General features: G+C 38.1%; 1 protein-coding gene across 5 annotated transcripts in view; it reads right to left on the bottom strand.

Annotated features, from left to right (window-relative positions):
• The window catches only part of LOC144578706 (uncharacterized), a 171,890-nt gene that overhangs the window by 141,878 nt on the left and 8,437 nt on the right, over window positions 1-21,575 (bottom strand). Inside the window, exon 3 of one of the 5 annotated variants that reach the window (XM_078346009.1) lies at window positions 12,156-12,335. The exons of 3 other annotated variants lie outside the window; for them this stretch is intronic. The gene's annotated coding sequence lies outside the window, so the exon portion shown is untranslated. Of the gene's footprint in view, window positions 1-12,155; window positions 12,371-21,575 lie in introns of those variants that run through there. One more of the 5 variants, XM_078346008.1, reaches the window with a different exon arrangement.

The raw sequence follows: 21,575 nt of genomic DNA on the forward strand, positions 1-21,575 counted from the left end.
TACACACGAATGTCACTCTGTACTGTGTGTTGGCAGCCAGCTGGCTTCCTGGGTGAAACCTCTGTGAATTGCCTGAACCACATGCCTCAGCATTCATACTGCATCACATTCAAGTCAGAAGAAAAGGCACACTAGATTAGGCCAATCTTCCTTCCCAGGCAGACCTGGGCTCTTAACAGTGGCAGTGCCTGTCAGGTTGCCCTTCAAGCTATTCATCTCAATAGATTACAGACAACCCGAAACAGCTTCCTTTCCTTTGCAACCTATTATTTAATCCTCTCCTTTATTTCCACTATCAAATTTGTCATTATGTTCCGCCAATTTCTCTTGTCACTGTCATCATTCTAACCCTCATTATCTCACATCTCAGTTATGGAGAAGCTCTGATTTTTGTGTTGAGTCTTCCCTCTCTCTACTAGAGTGATCTTCATGAAACATTTTCATCATCTCACTGGTTGGCTCCAAGTCCTGGTACTAGGGCAGTCAGGTGCAGGCTTCCCTTCCCAGATCTCAATGGAGCACAATAATCAGCTCCACCTGAACTGATTTCATCTCAGACTCTTATCTGCATTCAAGCCCTTCTTGGGTGCCCCAGAACTTCACCCCATAGCTTAGGCCAGGCACAATGGCTCACACCTGTAATTCCAGTACTTTGAAGTACTGAAGTACAGTAGTACTAAAATAGCCTCACCTACGCTCTCTTCTGAATTCTGCCTTGTTTTAAAATACCAGCTTCAAACCTTGCAATGCTTCAAGTGGGCAGCTGGGATAGAGAGAGCACTAGGCATGGTGTCACAGGCAAAACAGATTATTGATTAGAAAAGAAAGGCAGCATATAAATAAAATGCCAGAAAAACTCAGTCCACACTCTGAGGACTATTCACCAGACCAAAGCCCTACACCTTACTGCCCACTGCATCTCCAAGGCCCCAAACTGCCCAGAGAAGGGCAGCCCCCAAATCTTGACATCCTCCTGGTCAGAGGCTTGAGAATCCTGGAGACATATTTGGTTATCAGAACTAGGGTAGGGTTGCGGGAAGAGGCTGGTATCTAGTGGGCAGGGACCAGTGATGCTGCTAAAGCAACCTACAATGCATAGGACACACCTCTCTCAACAACAAATTTTCTTATCCAAAATGTTAATGTCAAGCTTGAGAACCTTGGCCTAGAAAGAGACAAAGCAGAGAGTTAGCATTGAACAGATACTAATTCAAACTAGCACAAGTGAAAATTGGAAGATACTGACATAATTTGGGGAATTTTCCAGAAGCCAAGTTTGGACTGCAGCCTGATAAGACCTGGACAGTGCTTTGGAAGCCATTTCCACCATCTTATTCACTCCAAGGCCACACACTGCCTTTTTCTGGTCTCTGCTTCTCTGCCTCATCCTCTTTCTACTCTCTGCTTCCCTAGTGTGTGGCCCAGATAGTCAGTCCCAAGTCCGACTCTACAGCAATTTTGGGGTCAAGCCTGTAGACAGGCACTACTTCTCATCTTTGAGTTTAATTTTTCTATGGCAGAACTAGATTGTCCAGTCTTGGCCAACAAAATGATCTGGCTTTGAGTCATATTGTAATCATCTGTGGCTCAAGCGCAAGATCCTCCCCACTGTCTACTCAGCAGGGCTGTGGTGGGCACCACAAGGAGGGGTATTTCTTCTTCAAAGATGAAAAAAAAAAAAAGAAGAGGAAGAATTTGAGACAAAGGAAAGAGAAGTCTAAGAAGGTGAAACCATTTAGCCTGAAATCTTGATAAAATAGATGGCCAGGTCACCTATCAAGAGAGGGGCCTTGGAGAAAAGCTTAAGAAAGTGCAGACACGGGGGCCTGGAGAAGAGCAGCTCTGGAGAATTTGATGTGGGAGCAACTAGGAGGCAAAGGACCACTAAGTGGCTCTGAGGATCTCCAGTGTGACTGGGAAGGTTCCTGGTCTAACTCAAGGAGGAAAACAGAGTCTTGCCTGGGCTCAGGTTCCTAAGGCCCCACAGATCACAAGCATCAGAGAGTCACTTTTTGTTTTTTTTCTGTCTTGCGGAAAGTTTTTTGAAAGTTTAGTAAGTGACTGAGCAAATGAGAACTGTGAGAGAGAGAGAGAGAGATTCCAGCAAAATTAGGCTTCCCACTTCCCAAGCTAGATAATGAGGGGCTAAGAGTTCTCAGGGACTCAGAGCCTCTGCCCTGGAAAACCAGAGAAAGGAAGCCTGCTTTTGTGTGAAACTGGCCTTCCTCAAATCATCCAAAATTAATGTCTGGGCAGGCTTCCTTCCTGCCTTCTGCTTGGGTGATAAACCAGTTATCAATGTATTGCCCCTCAGCTCCAAACATACTCCTCATTACCTGCTCTGTGTTAACAGTGCTGGATTCTTTAAGCCTTTTTCCTTTGCAGCAAACACACTGTTAAGCTTTATCAATGCAGGTACCACACAGATGCTGTCAGATGGGGAGGCTTCTCTTCCTAGTTCCAGTGTACTTCTATTTGCTTCTTTTTGCTCCTGCTTTAAAGCTGTGGGCTGTGAAGTGTAGAACACCCAGTGGTGCTCCACTCCAGCCAAGTGCCAGAACACATAGTGCTTGGGCAAACCAGCAACCATGGTCTGGAGCCCACCTCATCACGGCCCTGCCAAGGTCATACATGAGATACGTGCATAGATTAGTCATCTCCATGCTGTGGGAGTGTGGGTCATTTTTATTTTACTATTATATATGTCAGGAACTGAGGCCAAAGAAAAAAGGTATGAATTATCAAATTGTAAGAGACTGTCTACGTTCTCCAGTCATTTAGAAATAAAATTTTCCCAAGTTAAACTGGTATGCATTAGTAGATTAACTCTCATTATGTAAGTGCATACAACTATTACACTGAGCTCTTATGTTGTTTTGGACTCTGCAAAACATACCGAAATAGAGCAGTCACTTCAGGTCTACTGTTTACCTGCTAGCAAGGATGACAGCAGCCCACCTGGTAAGATATTGTACATAAAAACTACATCTTGTATTCCTTTCTCAAAACTTGGGAGGTAGGAGGAAAGCATGAAAAGGAGAAGAATGAGGAATGCAAGCAAACATGGGTAATTATTTCTGAAAAATAGATGTGTACTTATTCTTTCCCGGTGTTTCATTTTGCCCTTGCATATGTATATTCTGCTACCACACAGGATAATTTGCGTATACCCTGAATCTCTACCTTGCTTGCCCTGTTGATATTTTGGTGTTCCATGAGGGAAAGCCCCAGGAAAGAAGGGGTGGTATATAGGGGATAGATGTTGCATTTGCAACAGTAATTCTGCCATGATACTTTGTAAGCCCAAACTCTATGCCTTCTTTTCTGTGGATTAGAACTGTTTGTCTATAATGCCAAAGTAAATTTATTCCTTGGCATTTAAAAAAAACACCCAAGTAACATAATCTCAGTGTGCTAAAATTAATTTAAATTTTCTGGAAAATGAGAGTGCATATGTGTGTGTGTGATTGTGTGTGTGTGTGTGTGTGTGTACATTTTTTTCCAAGCCTCTTCGATTGTACTGACACCGTTGTTATTTCCTGAGCATGAATAAACCCTTCCTTACTCACCCACTCATATTTTGAAACTTGCCAGGATATGAAATAATTTGGTGCACTTTTCATGCTAAAATTATCCTTGGAGGAAGAGTTCTACACACCAAACATTCACTCAAAAAAAGACTCTAAAAATGTAAATGTTTGGTTGTTCATGCCAGTAATCAAGGCTAGAGAATTCAACCCTTCCCAAGTTAGAGTGAAAATCTGCTGTGCATCTTGTAGCACAAATCTGTCACCATCGGGGCTTGGAAGCTTTGTGTTCCTTTATCTCACTACAGTAGTCCCCCCTTTATCCATGGGGAACATGTTCCAAGATCCCCTGTGCATGCCTGAAATCACAGATGGTCCAGAAACCTATGTGTACTATGTTTGTTCCTGTACATACATATCTGTGATGAAGTTTAATTTATAACTTAGACACAGTAAGAGATTAGCAACAATAGCTAATAATAAAACAGAACAATTCTAAAAATATACTATAAGTTATGTGGATGTGGTCTCTCACTCTGTTTTAAAATACCTTATTGTACCCTACTCATCCTTCTTGTGATGATGTGAGATGATAAAATGTGATGTGTGTGATGCAATGAGATGAAGTGAGGTAAATGACATAGGCATCGTGACTTAGCATTAGGCTGCTACTGACCTTGAACCAAGCACTGTGATTCAGTGACAATTGAGGTAACTACTAAGTGGCTAACCAGGCAGGTAGCATAGACAGGTTGGATATTCTGGACAAAGGGAGGATTCCCATCAGAACAGGACAGAACAGGATGGCACAAGATTTTATTGTGCTACTAAGAGAGGCACACAATTTAAAACTTATTAATTGGTTATTTCTGAAATTTTCTATTTAGTATTTTCAGATGACAGTTGACTTCAGGTCTCTGAAACCACATAAAGCAAAACCAAGGATAGAGAGTAGGGGTACTGTACTGGCATTCTTGTTTTCAGCTGAAAAAAGGGGGCATAAGTCCAAGACAGCCACATCTGCCAAACAGCAGTTTGCATGGATGGAATGGGCAAAGACAGAGTGAATAAGTAAATCATATAGTTAGCTAAGAAACTTTCCCCACTTTTTAAAAGCAGTTTTAATAGTTTGGAACATGTATGGTTTTCTTTAGGAAAAAAATCACAGGAATAGCTGCATATATGAAATAATTGTATAGGCACCATAACTCCAAAAACAATTATTGCTTGTCTGATGAGAATTAGAGATGCTGCTGATTTTTAACTCATGACTTTGATTCAGTACTTAATTGGAGCATGGCTAAGTTACTTCAATAGAAGTAACTTAGTTTTTCTAAGAAGCTTGAGTTACCTGGGCTACAAAGCCCATTCCATAACACTATGTCCACCATGCAGATAAATAAATGACCAAAATGTGATGACCTAGAGACTCATTTGATCACAAACATAGACTTTTTGTCTTCTAGACTCAATAAGTTGGGATTTCTCTTCCTAGAAAAGTCCACTCCATTTGTCCTCTGCACAGCTCTCTCCCTTATTTGCTCACTTTCATCACCCCCAAAATATGTACCCTTCCTCTCATCTCCCACCAAAACTCTTACTTATTCTGCCTGATTCCATTTACCTGCCCACTTCACCTCAAGGGCCAGCTTAAATTAGGTGTCCTTGCTCCATGCCCCATTAGTACCCTTTGTTTAGCTGTTCCATGGCATTTATTAAGCTGAAATGTGGCTGGTTTTATCATCTGCCTCTTCCTACTTCACTAGGGGTGGGTGGGGGCTTCTGGAGGTCATCTATTGGGTGCTTTAATCCCAGAATTTTATTTGGCACAGAACAGACTCTCAGTAAATGGTGGACAGAAGATGTTAAGATGCCCTCCCTCCCGTAGTTGTGTGAGAATCCAGTGAGATGAGACATATGAAATCAAGTTCCAGATGGTAACACCTTTTCTAGATGTTAGGTAGTTTTGGCAAAGTGGAACACATATAAAATTTGTTTTATTGTACCTATATTTAAGAGGAAGTTTGGTTCAGCTTAAGCTTGTTTCAATGATTAAGGGGAGTTGGGAAGGTACTTAATCTTTATAGATTACTTTCTCGGTGCCAGGTGTCTTTCATATATTCTTATTAATCCCTCCAGCAATCCTGGAGATAGGTATTAATAACTCCTTCTTACAGATAAGAAAATTGGAATTCGGAGAAACCAAAACACTTTCCAATATCACACAATAAATGGCAGAGCCAGGATTTGACCTAAGTTCTGTCTGCTTCCAGCACCCATGTTTGCCTCCCTACAGGCCTTTGCAGAGGGAAGGATCTTAGGTCATAGACAATTACTCTGCTCACCCTTTCACTCATTCCCCTATTCCACACACTTGAAAAATATTTATATACCAGAATAAATTGCCTAAGGTATGCAGCTGAATGGTAGCTGAGCTCAGGATAGTCCAAGAGTCTGCACAGGTGTTGACTGGACTCCCAGAAGTCAGAAATTGTCTAAAGTCTCACCACAGCAAAAAGACATGACACCCACGATGTAAGCAAATTCAACAAATCAACTGGATTTTGATAATTAAATAAGCTGTGTCTCTGCAAGATTTTGGTATCAGAATGATGCTGGCCTTACAGAATGAGTTAGGAAGGAATCCCTCCTTTTTTGATTTTTTTTGGAATAGTTTCAGTTAGATTGGTACCAGCTCTTCTTTATACTTCTGGTAGAATTTAGCTGTGAATCCAATTGGTCCAGGAGTTTTTCTGTTTGGTAGGTTTTTTTTTTTAATTGCTGTTTCAATTTCAGAACTCATTATTGGTCTGTTCAGGCAGTCAACTTCTTCCTGGTTCTATCTTGGGGGGATTGTATGTTTCCTGGAATTTATCCATTTCTTATAACTTTTCTAGTTTGTGTGCATAGGGGTGTTCATAGTCTCTGTGCATTTTTTTTTTATTTCTGTGGGGTCAATGGTAATGTCACCTTTGTCATTTCTAATTGCATTTATTTGGATCTTCTCTTATTAGTCTATACAGTGATCTATCAATTTTATTTATTCTTTCAAAAAACCAACTTTTGGTTTCACTGATCTTTTGTATGGTTTTTCACATCTGAATTTTGTTTAGTTCAGCTCTGATTTTGGTGATTCTGTTAGAATTGGGGTTAGTTTGCTCTTGCTTTTCTAGTTCCTCTAGTTGTGATATTAGGTTGTTAATTTGAGATTTTTCTAACTTTTTGATGTAGGCATTTAGTGATGTAGGCACTATACTTTCCTCTCAACACTGCTTTAGCTGTGTCCCAAAGATTCTGATATGGTGTATCTTTGTTTTCATTCATTTCAAAAAATGTCCTAATTGCTGCATTAATTTCATTGTTTACCTAAAAGTCATTCAGGAGCAGATTGTTTAATTTCCATGTAATTGTGTGGTTTTCAGCAGTTTTTTGAGTACTGATTTCTATTTTTATTGTGCTGTAGTCTGCAAGTATGGTTGGTATGATTTCAGTTTTTTATAATTATTGAGAATTGCTTTATGGCCAAGTTTGTGGTCTGTCTTAGAGTATGTGGCATATGCAGATGAGAACCATGTATGTTCTGCTGTTGTTGGGGGCAGTGTTCTGCAAATGTCTGTTAGGTTCATTTGGTCAAGTGTTGAGTTTAGATCCCAAATATCTTTTTAAATTTCCTGCCTCAGTGATCTGTCTGATGCTGTCAGTTGGGTGTTGAAGTCTCCCACTGTCATTGTGTGGTTATCTAAGTCCCTTCATAGGTCTCTAATAAATTGTTTTATGAATCTGGGTGCTCCAATGTCAGGTGCATATCTATTTAGGACAGTCAACTCTTCTTGTTGAATTGAACCCTTTGCCATTATGTAATGCCTTTGTCTTTTTGATCTTTGTTTCTTTAAAGTCTGCTTTGTCTAAATAAGAAAAGCAACATCTGCTTGCTTTTTTCCCCATCCCTTTACCTTGAGCTTATGGGTATCACTGCATTTGAGATGAGTCTCTTGAAGACAGAATACCTGAAACACTTCTATGAACTCTTCAGGGTGCTGCTCAAGTGTAATGTATTTGAAAAGCTCTTCTGGATGCACTTAGAATTAATTATTCCTTCCTCAGAGCACTCATAGACCTTTGTACGTACTTCTGCTATAGTTTCTTTTCACACTGTGCCATGCTGAAATGCACCTCCTGCTAGAATGAGAAATCAAAGAGTAGGAACTGTTTCTTAATTGTCTCAATATCCTCAGAGCCTACCTACACAATTAGATGCTCAATAAATGTTAATGACTACCAAAAAGGAAATGCTTCTTGCACATTATATCCTACTACCACCACTAGAGGGCAATGTAACCAAGATTACTATACACCACAGGTGCAGTTCCAGATGAATAAAAGTAGCTTTTTAAAAAATATCGTATTTCTCATATATACTTTGTAATTTTTTCCACGCCTTTTAGTCAATTTGGTATTTAAGTTTGAGGAAATATCCAACAAATGTAAAAAGAACACTTGAAACAGAGACTAAGTGCCAGAGTGCTAAGAAGTGTTAAGAATTAATTGCCTGGCCTGGAGACAAAAAACAAGCTACAAAGGAGATTGGAGATGGGGTTCCTCTCAGACAGAAAGCAGCCAACCTAATAAATTAGTACCGTATCTTCTCATATTCTCAAAATGCTCCATCCTCCACATTAACCACAAGGTAGAATTAAGCATTATTGTATTTAACAACGAAATGAATTATAAGGAAATACGAATTTTGAGTGCTTATTTCCTTGTAATTCAGTAAAATACAAATCAAGTGCAACTTTCAGTTTAAGAAGTTTCTATATATTTATTTCTGGAACATAGCAATTCTACAGCTGGTTTTCCTTCTGTTTAGACTTCAGGCCAGTGATAAAACAAGAATTCAAGGGGCAAGTGTCTTTTTCTTTCTTTCTTTTTGAGACTGAGTCTCACTCTGTCACTCAGGCTGGAATGCAGTGAGTGATCTCAGCTCCCTGCAAACTGCCTCCCAGGTTCAAGTGATTCTCCTGCTTCAGCCTCCTGGGTAGCTTGGATTACAGGTGCATGCCACCATGCCCGGCTAATTTTTGCATTTTTTAGTAGAGATAGGGTTTTGACATGTTACTGAGGCTGGGCTTGAACTCCTGACCTCAAGTGACCCACCCATCTCAGCCTCCGAAAGTGCTGGGATTACAGGCATGAGACATTGCACCAGGCCTCAAGGGACAAGTTTCCAATGTGACATTTCTTCTGTACAATGTAAATAAACTTTGGAGGAAACTCCACTCGGTGCCATTGCCAGGGCACCAGATGACACCTCCTCTGTGAAACTTTTCCCCACCTTTCCAGCCACAAAAAAAGCTCCCCACCAGTTTTGCTCCCATAGTTCTTTTATTTGTACTCCCTTAGTGCCCTTTGCATTCTATCTTGTGTTGTATTTACCTGGGTTCATGCCTTAGCTCCCCTCCTAGACTGGAAATCCAGGAGGATTTGGGCATGTCTGTTCATCCCCATAACCCAAAGAGTGTCTATTAATATCTTGCACATCATAGATGTTTGCTAAGTTGTGTTTAATTAAACTAAATGGAATGGAGTTTGTGTTCCGGTGACTGTGGCTCTGAAGCCTGCTTTTTTAGTCTGTTTTCACTTTCTCTTCCCACAGTTGATTTAGCAGAAGCACCAATCAGTTTTAAATATGGACAGATTAATTTTGATTAAATAGCTTTCTATCATAAACATTTAGATCCAGTACCACAATTTAGCTAATAGTTACATATTTATTACTTAACCTCACTTGGCTTCAGTTTCCTCATGTGGATTTTCTGAAGTGGAAATGGACAAAAATGTTTAAAGAAAAACCACAAATTAATAACTAATGTCCCTTTTATTACTTTTTCCTTCCCATGAAGCCTATGTTTTGAATGATTTGGCCAATCTAACTGTATGTACAGATTCAAAGAAGTTTATTATTATCTCTCTAATGAATTCAAGCATAAGTAATTGTTAGCAGTTGAATAATGTGTCATTATAATACTGATGATGACAGTTTTGGCCCTAATTATGTATTTGTTTATTGAATGCCTACTGGTTATCAGGTTCTGTTCTTGACATTAAGGATAATAGTAAACAGAAGAGTCAACATCCCTGCTTAAGTGGTGCTTAGGCAAAAACAAAGAAAGGGTAAAAACAAAGAAATAGTGCTTATCAAGGTGAAGCAGGTCTGTGCAGCACTATTTGATTAATAATTATATGACTTAATTTAAGCTTTTTAAAGCTTTGAAAGAGTTTGGGTTTCATACTGTCTACTGTGTCTAGGGACATTCTTTGTCAAGGACACCAGTGGATAGAAGCTCTCTGATATTCCTTCTACCTTGAATATTTTGGTCACAATTTTCCTGACTACATTAGTTTTCTACTGTGGTGTCAAAAATCACAAACTTAATTAATTTTTAAAAAATCATTCATGATCTCATAGTTCTGTGGGTTAGAGGTCCAGGTAGACTTGACTGGTTTCTCTACTTAGGGGCTCACAAGGCTGGAGGCTCTACCAGAGAGAACCCACTTAAAAGCTCATTCAGATTGTTGGCAGAATCCAGTTCCTTGCAGTTGTGGGGCTCAGATCCCTGTTTCCTGGCTGGCAGTCAGCCAGGGACCTCTCTCTCAGCTCCTTAGGGCCATTTATATTCCTTCTCAGGTAGCTCCCTCTAACATCAAAGCCAGCAATGACACAGAGAATTCTCATACTGAGAATTTCTCTGACCTCTGCTGCCAGCCAGAGAAAGCATTTCTGTTTTCAGGGCCTATCTGATTAGATGAGGCCCACCTGGATATTCTCCTGATCTTAAGGTCAACTATGCCATATAATACCATACCATCACAGGACTGAATCTCATCACAACAGAGGGCCTGGGTAGCTGGATATAACATCTTGGGAGATGATTTTAGATATTCTGCCTACTGTACTAACCAGTGGAATTTTTGCCTCAAGATTTCAGATCCATGCCTCAGATAAGGGTTTTAGAATCATATAACATGATTTTATTTAATAGAATGAAGGTCTTTTAAAAGTGCAGGTTGGAGCTATGTGTGGTGGCTCACGCCTATAATCCTAGCATATTGGGAGGCCGAAGAAGGCGAATCACTTGAGGTCAGGAGTCTGAGACCAGCCTGGCCAACATGGCAAAACCCTGTTTCTACTTAAAATACAAAAATTAGCCGGGCATGGTGGCAGGGGCCTGTAATTCTAGCTACTCAGGAGGCTGAGACAGGAGAATTGCTTGAATCCAAGAGGCAGAGGTTACAGTGAGCTGAGATCACACCACTGCACCTCAGCCTGGACAACAGATGAGACCCTGTCTCAAAAGAAATAAAATAAAATTTAAAAAAATAATAATAAGGCAGGTTGGAATCTTATGAGACTTTTTTTCTTTTTTACTTTTTTTTTTTTTTGAGATGGTGTCTCCCTCTGTCATCCAGGCTAGAGTGCAATGGAGAGATCTTGGCTCACTGCAACCTCTGCCTCCTGGGTTCAAGTGATTCTCCTGGTTGAGCCTCCCTAGTAGCTGAGATTACAGATGCCCACAACCATGTCCAGCTAATTTTTGTATCTTTAGTAGAGATGGGGTGTCATCATGTTGGTCAGGCCAGTCTCAAACTCCTGACCTCAGTGATCCACCCACCTCAGCCTCCCAAATTGGTGGAATTACAGGCGTGTGCCACCACACCCAGCCCTTTATAAGACTATATTAAGATTATTTTAATCTTTTTCCCTTTATGTCTTTTCCTTATGAAACATCATCTCTTTAAAAAAGTATAAGGTTAATCACAGATATAATGAGCAGCTTCAAATAACTGAATATTAATTCAATTAACATTAAGAATATTTAAGAATTGCCATTTATAAAATATTTTTATGCCTAATCCTCTAAGATATAGGTTAATAAACAATACATTTTGGGGGTCCATTTTTAACTGGCATTCATTAACTTTTAATATTTAACTATTTCATCAACAGAATATAGATGAATAGGATGAGCTGACATCTGAAAGGGTAAAATGATGATAATCGTACTATCAATTTTATGCAGCATTTTTACTTGTGTGGAGTTGAAGAGTACAGGAACTTAGTTTTGTTTATATTTTCGAATCTGACTGTCAACGATTTAAGATGACAGTTCAATTTTCACTAAGTAATGATTACTTAAAGCCCATTTTCTCCACTTCAACAGATAAAAAAGTTAAAATTGGTGTCACTGCGGCTGCAATGAAATAATGTCTTATAGAAAAGCATAAAATGTATTTTAAGTTTCAAGAGCATTTATCTCTGTTAGATGTATTATGGACAAATGACTCAATCCATCAAAATACAATTCATTAAATATAATTTTGTTAAATGTTGTAATTAACCTATGTGTTTTCCTTAAAAGTTTTCAAAACTAAGATTAGGAAGCAAACACCACTACTCTCTGAAAATGATTCTGGCAAAACATATTAGACTAGATCTACCACCATCTGCTTCAGAATCACCTGGAGTAGATCATTAAAAATTAGGATTTATGGGCCCACTCCCAAAGTTACCATCCCAGCTAGGACTTGTTTTGTTGCAAGTAATAACAACAACAACAACGACAACAATAATAAAACTCAAACTCTTTCTTAAAATAAAGAGGACTAAATGAGTCAAAGGAGTTCAGTAGCTCATCAACGTCATCAAACATCTGGTTCCTTTTGTTTCTTCCTCTCAGCCCTCCGTGGCGTCAGCTTCATTCTGAAGAGATCTATCTCCAATTTCCTGGGAACTTGCTTCCTCCACCACATCTTGGAAGAGAGAAGAGCTTGTTCCTGCAAGTACTCTATGTAAAGAAGCAGTCTGACTTAAACGATCCTGGAAAAACACTTCATCTCTTGCTAACCTGAATTAGGTCAAGTTCCCATTCCTGAATGAATCACCCAGGAGACGTACTTGCACTGATTTACTTTGAGCTGTGTGCCCTCTTAAAAGCAGATATGGAGACATATCTGTGGGAAATAGCAGAGAGCACTGACATTGAGCCTAGCTTTTGTGGGCTTATAGACAAATGTCTCATCAGTAGCAATAAACAAAAGAATCTAACAATATAAATTGTTGTGGACATCACTAAGAATTCAGATTTCTCCTTAGAAATGTGTTTCCAAAAGAGGTTTATGATCAGTATAAATTATGAAAGCATATGAGTTTCAAGATCATCATGGAACTTCTTGACTTCCACTGTGAGATTCTTTACTAATATATTAATACATCTATATTGTAGAAGTAGATATTTTAGTGCCATTTAGCATTCTGTGACTAAGAAAATTTCCTTTGCACTGAACAGAAGGGTCAAAGAAGGAAGTGTTGGTGTCCTCACCACAAGGTGGCATCTAAGGGTTCTGAGGAAATAAATGTATAGACCCTTATGTACAGACCTGTGTATAAACAACTTTTGTATATATACATAGGATAGCTTTTTTGAACTTATACAGCTGTACATAAAAGTAGCTGATATTAAACCTGTGTCAACAGTTTGGATTTTTTTCACTTGTGCATTTGGGATTTTCTTTTGGTTGATCATTAGACTGCATTAGCACAGACCATGAAGCCAGGAACTCCCTGACATCCTGGAAGGTGTCCTCATGTGGGCAATCCTCATACCACAGGATCCTTTTATCCTATGGCTGCTAAAATAACACAGCACATCAGCCTCCTTTGAAGAAAAATATAACAGAGTGGCCCCAGGAAGGCTTAAAGTACCTCCTTTTTTTATGGAGATTTACCATGTGAGTAAATCTTCATTTCTGCTTGAAGAACTTTCTTTAGCATCTCAGGAGTATTAATGCCTTTGCCTAAATAGTGATACTGGAAATCAATCTCATATTTGCCTGCTCTTTAAAAAGTAAATTCCAGAATTGCATCAGTAAGATGGTAGAATAGGAGCTTCCAGCACTAGTTTCCTCACAGAAATATCAATTTGAACAACCATCCATACATGAGAATGCCTTCACAACAGCTGGGAAATCTAGCTGAGAGATTATGGCACAGTGGAGCATAGAGATGGGGAAAGATGCATTGTAGAGAGTGGAAAGGATAGTTTCATATTATCTATATCACTCTACCCCCAAGTAATAGTAGCCTGAGTAGTGTAGTATGGATAGAAAGGCCCTGTGTGAGGGAGGAAGGAAAGTTTAGTGAACATCAAATGTCACTGCAAACCCCATCACCAGGCCTGCCCCAGAGAATCCTAGGGCTACCTACACTGGCCACCTGAGACTCCTAGGACCCAGGCTCCAAGCCCACCCCAGCAAGAGGCCAGCCTCTACAGACTCAGAATCAAGGCCTGCCTCAGTGCCAGTTTAGCCCCCATTAACACAGGCATCAGGCCAGCCCCTACAACCCTAGACTCCAGGCCTGGCCTCATGGAGCCAAGCACTAGGCCCATCCTCCCAGATCTAGTCACTAAGTTCACTCCAGTAGACTCTAGGAACAGGCCAGCTTCCAGGTATTGAAGCACCAGGCCCATCCACCCATGGAAACAGTCACCAGTTCAGATCACTTGGGGACTCTAGTATGAAGCCCACCAATAGACCGTTTCAGTCAGCCCACCCAGAATCTTTGGATGGGCTGACTGGTGAAGTACTTTCCTTGCTGAAGCCAGTCTATAAAGACTGAAAGATGTGCCTACTTCTACAAATGCCAAAGCAAGGCCAAAAGGATCAAGAAAACATACAGTCCTAAAGGAATAAAATAAATCATCAGTTACTGATCCTAAATAAATAGAAATCTACAAACTGTCTGACAAACAATTCAAAACGATTGTCTTAAAGAGGCTCAGTGAACTGCAAAAGAAATGCAGATAGATAACAAAACAAAATCAGGAAAACAATTCTTGAACAAAATTAGAAGTTCAACAAAGAGATTGAAGCCACACCAAAATAAATCCAACAGAAAATCTGGAGCTGAGAAACATAATGCAACTGAAAAATTCTATAGAAAGTTTCAACGAGCTGACAAAATCAAGGAGAAGAAAGAAATCAGTGAGCTCAATGACAGGCTACTTGAAATTATTCAGTCAGAGGAACAACAACAACAAAAGAATGAAAAAGGTCTGCAGGACTTATGGGATACCATCAAGCAAACCAATATATCCGCCAAGAGAGACTCAAACAAAAGCAGAGAGAAAGAGGGAAGAAAGCTTAAAGAAATAATTACAGAAAACTTCCCAAATATGCAGATGGAAACTCTGGCTTTACCAAGCCCAAAGAACTTTAAATAGATTAAACATAAAGAGATATTCATTGAGACACCTTATAATCAAGTTGTCAAGAATCAAAGAGAAAGAATTTTGAAGCAGCAAAAGAAAAGCAATTTGTCACATAAAATGAATTTCAGTGCATCCGGCTAATAGTCAGATTTCTCAACAGAGATCTCACATGCAAGGAGAGAGTGAGATCACGTTTCTAAGTGCTGAAAGAATAATATGAGTAAGATTTTCAACCAGAAACACTATTGGCAAAGCTGTCCTTCAGAAATGAAGGAGAGATAAAGACAAACAAAAGCTGAGGGATTTCCTTCCTACTACACTCGACTTATAAAAGATGCTAAAGAAAGTTCTTCAAGCAGAAATGAAAGTAACATTATTATCATTAGTAACACTAAAATATACAAAAGTAAAAAATATTATAAAGATAATAATATAGTCAAATTCAGAATACTCCAATACTGTAATGTGGTAGTGTGTAAATCAATTTTAACTCTAGTATAAAAGACAAAAGTATTAAAAATAACTATAGCAATAATAATTTGCTACTAGATATACAACATAAAAAGATATAAATTGTGGCATCAATAACATAACTTATGAGCAGGGGAGAGAGAAGTTAAGGTGCAGAGTTTTTGTATGCAGTCAGAGTTAAGCTTTTATTGACTTAAAGTAGGCTGTTATAAGACGTCTTGTGCAAGTTCCATAGTATGCACAAGGAAAAAAACCTGTCGGTTGCACAAAAGAGAAAGATATTAAAGCATATCACTTTAGAAAATCATCAAATAGCAAATGGAGGCAGCAAGAGAGAAGGAAAGAAACAAAGAAACTAAAAACAGAAAAGAATTCACAAAATGACCGAATAGATTGAGTATCCCTTATGTGAAATGTGGGGCTAGAGGTATTTAAGTTTTTTTTTTTTTTTTTTTGGTTTTAGAATATTTTCATTATACAGACCAGCTCAGAATCTTTAATTCAAAAATCCAAAATCCAAAATGTTCCAATGAACATTTTCTTGGAGCATCATGTCACCCCTCAAAAAGTTTTAAGATATGGAGTATTCTGGATTTTGAATTTTCAGATTAGGGATACTCAAACTGTATGTAGTCAGTCCTTACTATCAATAATTCATTTAATTGTAAATGGATTAAATTCTCCAATCAAAAGACATAGTGTTGCTGAATAATTGTATAAAACAAACACAGCATCCAACTACATGCTGCCCACAAGAGACTCACTTTAGGTTTATGGACAACACATAGACTCAGAGTGAAGAGATGAAAAAGGATATATACCATGCAAATAGTAACCAAAAGAGAGCCAGAAATAGCTATACTTATGTCTGACAAAATAGATTATAGGTCAAAAACTGTAATAACAGACAAACAAGGTCATTATATAATGAAAAAGGAGTCAATTCATCAAGAGAATATAACAGTTATAAAATGTAAGTGCTTAGCATCAGAGCATATAAATGTATAAAGCAAAATATTAATAGACTTGAAGGAATAAATATATGGCAATTTGATAATAGTAGATGATTTCAACACCCCGCTTTCAATAATGGATATATCATCTGTACAGAAAATCACTAAGGAAACAGAGGGCTTGAACAACACTATAGACCAAATGGACTTAACAGATATATACAGAATAGTCCATCCAACGGCAGTAGAATGCATATTCTTTGCAAGTGCATGTTCTGTGAACAATCTCCAAAATAGATATGTTAGGCTACAAAATAAGTCTTAACAAATATAAGATTGAAATCATCTTTTGGTACCACAATAGTATAAAACTAAAAATCAATAACAGAAAAACAATTTAAAAATTCATAAATATGTAGAAATTAACATACTCTGAAACAACCAATGATTTAAGAAGAAATTTTTTGAAAGGTTAAAAGTAAATCTTGAGACAAAAATAGAAACAATATACCACCCAAATCATTTTACGAGACCAACATCATCCTGATACCAAAACCCGGCAGAGACCCAACAAGAAAAGAAAACTTCAGGCCAATATCCATGATGAACATAGATGCAAAAATCTTCAATAAAATATTGGCAAGCCAAATGCAACAGCAAATCAAAACTTATTCACCATGATCAAGTAGGATTCATCCCGGGGATGCAAGGCTGGTTCAACATACGCAAGTCTATAAACGTAATTCACCACATAAACAGAACCAAAAACAAAAACCACATGATTATCTCAACTGACACAGAGAAGGCATTCGACAAAATTCAACAGCCCTTTATGCTAAAAACCCTCAATAAACTCGGTATCGATGGAACATATCTCAAAGTAATAAAAACTATTTATGACAAACCAATAGCCAATATCATACTGAATGGGCAAAAACTGGAAGCATTCCCTTTGAAATCTGGCACTAGACAAGGATGCCCTCTTTCACCACTCCTATTTAATATAGTTCTGGAAGTTCTAGCCAGAGCAATCAGGCAAGAAAAAGAAATAAAGCGTATTCAAATAGGAAAGGTGGAAGCCAAATTGTCTCTATTTGCAGACGACATGATAGTATACCTAGAAGACCCCATCACCTCAGCCCAAAAACTCCTGAAACTGAGAAGCAACTTCAGCAAAGTCTCAGGATATAAAATCAATGTGCAAAAATCACAAGCATTCGTCTACACCAATAACAGACTTAAAGAAAGCCAAATCAAGAACGAACTACCATTCACAATTGCCACAAAAAGAATAAAATACCTTGGAATACAACTCACAAGGAACGTAAGGGACCTCTTCAAGGAGAACTACAAACCACTGCTCAATGAAATCAGAGAGGACACAAACAGATGGAGAAACATTCCATGTTCATGGTTAGGAAGAATTAATATTGTGAAAATGGCTATACTGCCCAAAGTAATTTACAGAATCAACGCTATCCCCATCAAGCTACCATTGACTTTCTTCACAGAACTGGAAAAAACCACCATGAACTTCATATGGAACCAAAAGAGAGCCCGCATAGCCAAGTCAATTCTAAGCAAAAAGAACACAGCGGGGGGCATCACACTACCGGATTTCAAACTATACTACAAGGCTACAGTAATCAAAACAGCATGGTACTGGTACCAAAACAGAGATATAGACCAATGGAACAAAACAGAGGCACCGGAGGCAACACAACACATCTACAACTATACAATCTTTGATAAACCTGACAAAAACAAGCAAGGGGGAAAGGATCCCCTGTTTAACAAATGGTGTTGGGAAAACTGGCTAGCCATGTGCAGAAAGCAGAAACTGGACCCCTTCCTGACACCTTACACTAAAATTAACTCCAGATGGATTAAAGACTTAAACATAAGACCTGGCACCATAAAAACCCTAGAAGGAAATCTAGGCAAAACTATCCAGGACATAGGAGTAGGCAAGGAATTTATGAACAAAACACCAAAAGCATTGGCAACAAAAGCCAAAATAGACAAATGGGACCTAATGAAACTCCGCAGCTTCTGCAAAAGAAACAGTCACTAGAGTGGATCGGCAACCAACAGAATGGGAAAAAATTTTTGCAGTTTACCCATCTGACAAAGGGCTGATATCCAGAATTTACAAAGAACTCAAACGGAGTTACAGGAAAAAAACAAACAAGCCCATTCAAAAGTGGGCAAAGGATATGAACAGACACTTTACAAAAGAAGACATATATGAGGCCAACAATCATATGAAAAAATGCTCATCGTCACTGGTCATCAGAGAGATGCAAATCAAAACCACATTGAGATACCATCTCATGCCACTTAGAATGGCGATCATTAAAAAATCTGGAGACAACAGATGCTAGAGAGGATGTGGAGAAAAAGGAACACTTTTACACTGTTGGTGGGAGTGTAAATTAGTTCAACCATTGTGGAAGACAGTGTGGCGATTCCTCAAGGCCTTAGAAATAGAAATTCCATTTGACCCAGCAATCCCATTACTGGGTATATATCCAAAAGACTACAAATCGTTCTACTATAAGGACACATGTACACGAATGTTCATTGCAGCACTGTTTACAATAGCAAAGACCTGGAATCAACCCAAATGCCCATTGATAATAGACTGGATTGGAAAGATGTGGCACATATACACCATGGAATATTATGCAGCAATCAGAAATGATGAGTTTGTGTCATTTGTAGGGACATGGATGAATCTGGAGAACGTCATCCTCAGCAAACTGACACAAGAACAGAAAATGAAACACCGCATATTCTCACTCATAGGCGGGTGATGAAAAATGAGAACACATGGAAACAGAAAGGGGAGTACTAAACACTGGGGTCTATTGGGGGAAAAGGGGAGGGCCAGTGGGAGGGGGAGGTGGGGAGGGATAGCCTGGGGAGAAATGCCAAATGTGGATGAAGGGGAGAAGGAAAGCGAAGCACACTGCCATGTGTGTTCCTACTCAACTGTCTTACATGCTCTGCTCATGTACCCCAAAACCTAAAATCCAATAAAAAATAAAAAATAAAAAAATAAAAGTAATATAAAATTTGCTCAACAAATAGATGTTAATTTAAATCAAGAAAATAATCCATGGCAAACTTTAATATTAAATAAAAGCAAGTAGCTAAATGTTACAACATTCAGGAAAAAAAAAAAAAGAAACAATATACCGAAACTTATAGTGAAAGCAGTTCTAAGAGGGAAATTTGTCGTGCTGACTGCCTATATTAAGAAAATAAAAAAAGATCTCAAAGAATTTAGCCTTTAACTTTAAGGAACTAGAAAATAGAACAAACCATACAAAAGCTAACAGAAGGAAAGAAATAAAGATCCAAACAAAAATAAATAAAATGAGACAAGAAAAATTTATTGAAAATAACGAAACTGAGAGTTGATTTTTTGAAAAGGTAAGATTGACGAATCTAATGAAGAAGAGACTCAAATAAAATTACAAATGAAAGAGTAAACATTACAACTGATAGTACAGAAATACAAAGGATCATAAGAGACTAAAATGAGCAACTGCATAGCAATAAGTTGGGTAACCTAGAAGAAATGAATAAATTTCTATAAACATACACCCTAATAAGGCTGAAGACATGAAGAAGTAGGCAATGTGAACAGACCCATAATAGGTAATGAGATTAAATCAGCAACCAAAAACCTCCCAAGAAAAAAGGCCCAGAACCTGATGGCTTCACTGGTAAATTCTATCAAACTTTTACAGAATAATTAACATTAATTTTTCTCAAACTTTTCTAAAAATTGAAGAGGAGGAACACTTCCAGATTCATTTTATGACCAACATTACTCTGATGTTAAGCCAGACAAGGATTCTACAAGAAAAATACAGACCAATATCCCTGATGAATATAGCCACAAAAATTTTCAACAAAATACTAGCAAACCAACTTCAAGAGCATATTAACATATATATAATGATCAAATGGGACTTATCCCTGGGATGCAAAGATAGTTCAAATCAATAAATGTGATATACCACATTAACAGAATGAAGAATATAAATCATATGATCATCTCAGTAGGTGCAGAAAAAGCATTTGACCAAATTCAAATCCTTTTATCATAAAAATGCTCAACAAATTAGGTATAGAAGGAATGTACCTCAATCTAATAAAGGCCACATATGACACACCCACAGCTAACATCGTACTTAATGGTGAAAAGCTAAAAGCTTTTCCTCTAAGATCAGGAACAAGACAGAGATGCCCACTCTTACCATTTCTATTCAACATAGTACTAGAAGTCCTGGTCAGAGCAATTACACAAGATGAAAACACAAAAGTCATCAAATAGAAAAGGAAGAAGTAAATTTTTCACTGTTTGGAGGTGGCATGATCTTACACACAGATGCCCCTAAATTTATAATGTGGTTACATCCCAATAAACCAACGGTAAGTTGAAAATCTCTAAGTTGGAATGTGTCAAGTTATATCCCAATAAATCAATCAAAAGGTTGAAAAATCATAAGGTGAGCCATCATAATTCAGATACTCCTCTATTTATAATGAGATTATATCTTAATAAACTCCTTGTAAAGTCAAAAATTCATAAATAATACCATCATAAGGGACGGTGTGTATAATAAACTCTAAGGACTCCACAAAAAATGTTAGAACTAATAAATTTAGTAAAGTTGCAGGATGTAAAATAAACACACAACATTATTAGCCTGTAGACTAACAATTAACTATTCAAAAAAGAAATTAAGAAAACAATGCCATTTGTTAAAATGTCCAAACTACCCAAGGCAATCTACATATTCAGTGTAATCTCTATCAAAATTCCAATGGCTTTTTTTTTTACATAAATAGAAAAAGCAATCCTAAAATTCACATGAAATCACAAAAGATCAAATAGCCAAAGTCATCCTGATCAAGAAGAGCAAAGCTGGAGGCATCACACTACCTGATTTCAAAATATATTACAAAGCTATAGTAAATAAAAATAGTATGATACTGGCATGAAAACATTCACATACACCAATCAAAAAGAAGAGAGACCTCAGAAATAAATCCACTCATTTAAAGTCAATTGATCTTTGACAAAGGTGCCAGGGACACACAATGAGGAAAGGTTAATTTATTCAATAAATGGTACTGAGAAAACTGTATATTTGCATGCAGAAGAATAAAATTAGGCCAGATGCAGTGTCTCACACCTGTAATCCAAGCACTTTGGGAGGCCAAGGTGGGCAGATCACCTGAGGTCAGGAAATCAAGACCAGCCTGACCAACATGGTGAAACCCTGTCTCTACTAAAAATACAAAATTAGCTGACAGTGGTGGCCAGGCCTGTAATCCCA

This window comes from Callithrix jacchus, chromosome 12, assembly GCF_049354715.1.
Source record: "Callithrix jacchus isolate 240 chromosome 12, calJac240_pri, whole genome shotgun sequence".
Taxonomy (NCBI): domain Eukaryota; kingdom Metazoa; phylum Chordata; class Mammalia; order Primates; family Cebidae; genus Callithrix; species Callithrix jacchus.